Source organism: Octopus bimaculoides, chromosome 19, assembly GCF_046866305.1.
Source record: "Octopus bimaculoides isolate indiv1 chromosome 19, ASM4686630v1, whole genome shotgun sequence".
NCBI classification, from domain to species: domain Eukaryota; kingdom Metazoa; phylum Mollusca; class Cephalopoda; order Octopoda; family Octopodidae; genus Octopus; species Octopus bimaculoides.
This window is the reverse complement of record NC_142946.1, coordinates 48,588,153-48,594,152: the sequence shown is the minus strand read 5'-3', so window position 1 is coordinate 48,594,152 and position 6,000 is coordinate 48,588,153.

Below are 6,000 nucleotides of genomic sequence, written 5' to 3'. Positions count from 1 at the left end.
GTTAATAAAAACCAGGATGCGTTGCGTTACGTTACTTAATAAGTGAAAAAATATATAGTAAATGCACACTTATTATATCAATATCTATATCTATATATATATATGAAGGAAATCATTTATTTATTCATCCATTTTTGCGAGGTTATATCAATCCTCACGAATAACAATTAAGTACATTACTGGCGGAAATTTCGACATTGATGAAATTCTGTACATCATAACACACACAAACATCCACAATCGAATATTTCGAATTACATGATACCTTCATCACGCCATCTTATTCTGCACTAATTACTTGAAGCTATGATTTTATGACAACAGTTCATAGGTTACCGATGTACAGTTAATGCTTCTCGGAATGCTTATTATAATATAAATGTTTGAGTAGATTTCATGTGTATTTAGGCACGTGTTGTGTTCCAAAATCGGCTTTTTATAATCTAATTTAATTTTGATAGTCTCCACACACAAAGTGTAAGCAAGGTTCTATGGTTAAAAATCTCGCTTTGCAGCCACTTGGTTTCGGGTTCAGCCCCACTGCGCGGCATCTTGGGAAAGTGTCTTCTACAAAAGCATGAGCCGATTAATGTCTTGTGAGTGAATAGGATAGACGGAAACTGTGTGATTCGCTCACGAGCGCAACTGGTAACAACCCAGTACAAGCTGATACATGGTCGCGCCGGCAACCTCACTAGACTCGCTTGGCGAGGAAGGTAATTTTTGAACACCCTAGGGAATGAAAAACAAAATTCGTCAAAGGGCGGAGGAACTCATGAGAGTCAATATCCATTCTAATTGAATGTATACATGCGCACAATTGATTGGCAGCTTTAGTTTTAATAAGATAGCCAGTCTAACAGATTGTGTCAAACTTCTTGACATTTGCTATACCGAAGAGGTCAAACACCACAGTAATAAAATATGCAATCTCGATAATCACTCAGCCATCTTACTTTGGCTCGTCACTAGCTAATAGATTTTCGAGGATGAGATGGCGGTATGCTCGTCGTAGAAACGTGCAACACCACCATCAAAATATACAGATATCTCAAGTCCCACGGTGATGGACTAGAGGCGGCATGTGCAGGCTTAACAATCTGGGAGCATATAGTCACGAATATGCCCATCTAACGTCGCTGCATCGTGGAAAGGGATCCAAATCTGAGTGTGGAAATTACAGAGGAATAAGCCAACTTGAAGTTGTTGGTAATGATTTCGCAAAACTTTTACGTAATTGGCTGACAAAATGGATATTCTCTTCTGTTGTCCCAGAAAGTCAATGTGATTTTAGATCAGGTCGTCGTACAATACACATGATTTTTTTTTCTGCTCATCAACTCTACGAGAAATGCATTGAACATTGCATAGCTATTTACCAGATCTTTGTTAATTAACAAAAGCCTTCGATTCTGTTAACAGGACTGCTCTCCGGACCATAAAGTTGGATGCCCATCTCAGTTTGTCATCAAAATGTTTAGGCAACTACATCGTGATACAAAAGTTCGTTTTAATTTCAACGGTTCACTCTCGGAACTAATTTCCATCGGTAACGGGTTAAAGAAGGTGATATTCCTACCCCAACCCTCATCTTCCATGTATTTTGCTGTAGCTGTCGGACGTTTTCCAGGATTGCGATATCGGCGTCAACATTCACTTCAGAACCACAAGTAAGGTGTTTGATATAACATACTTCAACGCAAAATCGAAGACTTTCCAAGCCCTTGTTCATGAGTTCATACTGACAATGTCATTCCCGTTGCTCACATTGAAGAAGACATACATGCTGTAATGGATCTCTTCTCTAGAGCATGCGTTGCTATTGGACTCACCATCAGTCTCAGGAAGACAGATTATGTTCTCTCAGTCTCAAGGCCAGCCTTACGTCGAACCTAACATCTTCGTTCAGCATATTTGTAGAAAAGAGATATTTAATTTTCTCATGGTTATGAAGAAGCATATCCTTGGGGCACAATTGTGTAAAAAAGTCCTCTTCCCCGGTGACAATAACTTACATGTCAGATTGTTGCACAAGTTCTAGGCGTTTTGATTAGGGAAATCGGAGAGGTTTGAAATGATTTCATTGGTATTTACTTGTACCAAAGCGTACGCTTTCGATAGACAACACGTTGATCTCATAAGTGTTGTTTGGTGGAAATAAACGCAATTACCAAACTTTCAATTTATTTCGTTTTTTTTTTTTTTGTATTTCAATTTGTACATCTGTACTCTCGATTGCGTACAAGCGCATATATAAAACGACGTCCTTTATTTTTTAATCATTATTTGCTGATATCAAAATAAGTAGTGTATTGAAAAATAAAAATATTTTCTAAGGGTTTGGGGGGGAGCCATTTTTGACTCCAAGGATCAAAACGGGGCGTTTGGCCAAAATGGGTTGAGAACCTTTGGTCTAAACCCATTAAGGCAGCGTCCCAGAATGGCCGCAGTCCAGTGAGTGAAACAAGTAAAGAAAAAGAAGAGAAAAAGAGTTAAATTACATATCTTCACAAACTTTTAACTCAAAATCTTTATCTGAATATTTACTTAACCCATCATATTAACTTTCATATTTTCGAGAAACCACGCAAATAATATATACACAAACACCCCTCGTGCTAACATACTTACATAAAAGCTAAAACACCTATATTTGCAGGCGTAAAACTTGACAATGCAAAAACAAAAACGAGCAGTCACCTTTTCTTAATATTCTTCGTTTAATATTCTCGACCTCAATAATTTCAATAGAAATACCGCCCAAGCAATATCATTATTATTAACTGACCAACCCTCACCTTTAACTTCATTTCTATACTCACTCACCATCTTTTCAATAACATTCAATCTTACTTCGCAGAAGTAATTAGGAAAAAAAAATCTTCTCTTCTTTATTGAAATCTCTTCCACAATTGTAAATATACAACTTGACAACCTTTCTAGTTTTTCTTTACAAACTTTGAAAGAGAAAAATATCATTACGGATTGAATAATCTGCTAGGCAAAATTGAAGTCCCTGTCAGAACTAATTTTATAACACCCCCAACGCCACCGCTATATATCTGTGTATGTGTATCTATCTATCTATCTATCTATCTATATATATATATATATATATATATATATATATATATATATATATATATATACACACCGTCTCATGCATAAAATCAGAAAAAAAATGTACTCGTATATTTGTCAATAGAGTGGGTATATTAATCGAAGTGTACAGTATTATATATCCATTATGGCCGATCTTACCTACTGGTTTCGCACTAGGTGTTCAACGGTGTGTTAGATAACAGCCCGTTTATGTAACCCTGCGCTCTTCCGAGACGGCAGTTATGGAAGAAAATATGACAACTGCTTTTTATTGCTGGAGGTGAAAGACACATTCGGTTTCTGAAAAAGGCGACGAAACGAACCAAGAAAGGGTTAAGTTAAGAGTTATGTCCTTTGTCACCAAAAACCACTTCTTGGGGTGTTGCAAAGCGACAAGAGTTTTCTGGAAATGTGTGTATGTTTTGAGATTGGTGTTCTTGTAGAGTTGGAATGTGTGCAGTGGTACTATAGGTGTTTAAGAAGTGATGTCTAATCAGCTGTATTAGTGGAAACATGTAGACTGAACGGAAAATTAAAAGGGATTACTTTTTCTTTCTAAAACTCCGGTTATAAGGTGAACGATCTTCCATATATACGAACTTATTAGTAAAGTCACTCCTCGATAGTACCTCGTTATAATGGGGTGCAACCCCTGCCGATCTCTCTAACAGGAGATAGATTCAAGAACCTTATGTTAATGCTTGTAAATGAGTTTTTAATCACAGCTGCAAGTGGTTGGAGATTCTATGGATATAAACAGTTTCCTCATTGAACTTTCTGTAGGAGTTAATACTTGCCTGTCAGGAGATATAGGGTAACACCGAGGACGACGACTTTTGTTAAGTCGATAGTAACTGTTACAGTTGGCCAAACTTTTTAACGATTTTGTTTTCGAAATATTCTTCCTGAACTAATCCATGGAACGACCGTTTCTACTGTTTAAGTTTGCCAGGCCGTCATTCCTTTCTGGGCCGAACTGTGAAGAAGTGTGTTCGTTTTTAAGAGCTATCTAGAATAATAAAAACGATAAGGTGAGCGATCTCAGCCCCCATCGTAACCTTACCTTTTTATTAACTAGAGTAAATTATCGTGAAACAGGAGTGATTTTATATGTGTGTATAGGGTGGGATTTGTACGTGCGTCTGAATGTATGTTTATGTAGGTATATGCATAAATGTTGGTGTATATATATATATATATATATATATATATATATATATATACATAGAAATCGAAATATATGTATAGTGTGTTTCTTTCACCACATGGGCAAGAAATTGTGTTGAAGAGCCTACTTTAAACTTTCATGAGCAGTAAACAGTGGAAACCGGTTAGTAAAATGTCGTTTCCTTTTTTTGTGAAAATACAGACAAATATTTATTCAGTAAAATTATTTTATACGATGACTTTTTAATAACATGCGGTTTTCTTTTTGTCTAAAACTCACTTTGTAAAAACATACAATATATTATTTACTTGACTTACTTATTTACTTGAAACTTGATTATATAAAAGCATTTATTAAGTGAAAACAGAATTTTGTATCTTCAATTTCATACATACAATTTATATGTGTACGTGTGTGCGTGTCTTTGTGCATGTGCGTGTGTGTGCATATATACGTGTGTGTGAATGAGTGTATGTGTATAATATTTCTCTTTTGTTAAAAAATAAAACCTGTTTTATTTAAATGTGTGTGTGTGTGTGTGTCTGATGGAGACAAACACACTTCTTTACAGTAGAAGACCATCTCTTCAATTAGTAAATCAAAATCAGTGGAGTGTCGGACAAAATACCTTCAGACGTTCAGTTACGTTTCTTTACCTAATGAGTTATTGCTTTCCACTTTTTAAGAGTCAATAAAATACAATGGTTTCAAATATTGCCACATAACCAGGAACTTTAAGGGAGATTACATCGACCCCACTGTTCTACTGGTACTCATTCAACCGAAAGGATGAAAGCAAAGTCGACCTTTGCAGAATTTGAACCTAGAATGTAAAGAGCCAGAGGAAATGTTACTAATCATTTTTGTATCACTCGCTAAAGTTTTTACCAGCTCGCTGCCTTATGGGGTCGATAAAATATAATACCAATGAAAATATGTACGTGGATTTAAACTTCTCTAGCCCTTCCTCAAAATTGTGGTTTTGCTATTACTTTAGAACTCATTATTATATGAAAAGAAAGGGAAATGTTGAAATAGCTTCGTAGGGGTAGAAAACAAAAGGTGATGTATATGGTTTGTAATACTTAGATTCCGGAAGTTGTATGAAAAAGTGATGTACCTTCCAAACCCATTTCTATTGTCTACAGCTTAGTTTTCAAAAACCTGTTTGTTATTTTTCTTTCGTTGTAGTTGTTTTTTCTTTCAAAAATATCAGTCAAATCGCTTGTAGGCTGATTTATGAAATATCCGGCTTTGTAAATGGAAGAGAAAACGTCAGAAATTCAAGTCCAACTTGTTTTAACATTCATCTCACATTTATTTTATTCCTAACTTCACGTAAGTCAACAAAGCAAAATAAGTAAAACAGTTCGGAACTTCCGTTTGGTATCACTTTGTTTTTATTACGAACCATTTCCCTCAATTTCATCTTCATAACTTAAAGAATTCGAAAAAATAAACGGAACCCCCCCCCCCCCCCCCAAATTATTGAAAGGCATGACTGTGTGGTAAGAAATTTGCTTCCCAACCACATGGTTCTGGGTTCAGTCTCACTGCGTGACACCTTGGGCAAGTGTCTTCTACTATAGTCTCGGAGCCAAACAAAGCCATGTGAGTGAATTTGGTAGATGAAACTGAAAGAAGCCCATCGTGTATGTATATGTATATATATATATATATATATATTTATATATACATGAAATTCACCGGCGAGCCCATTGAAAATAAAT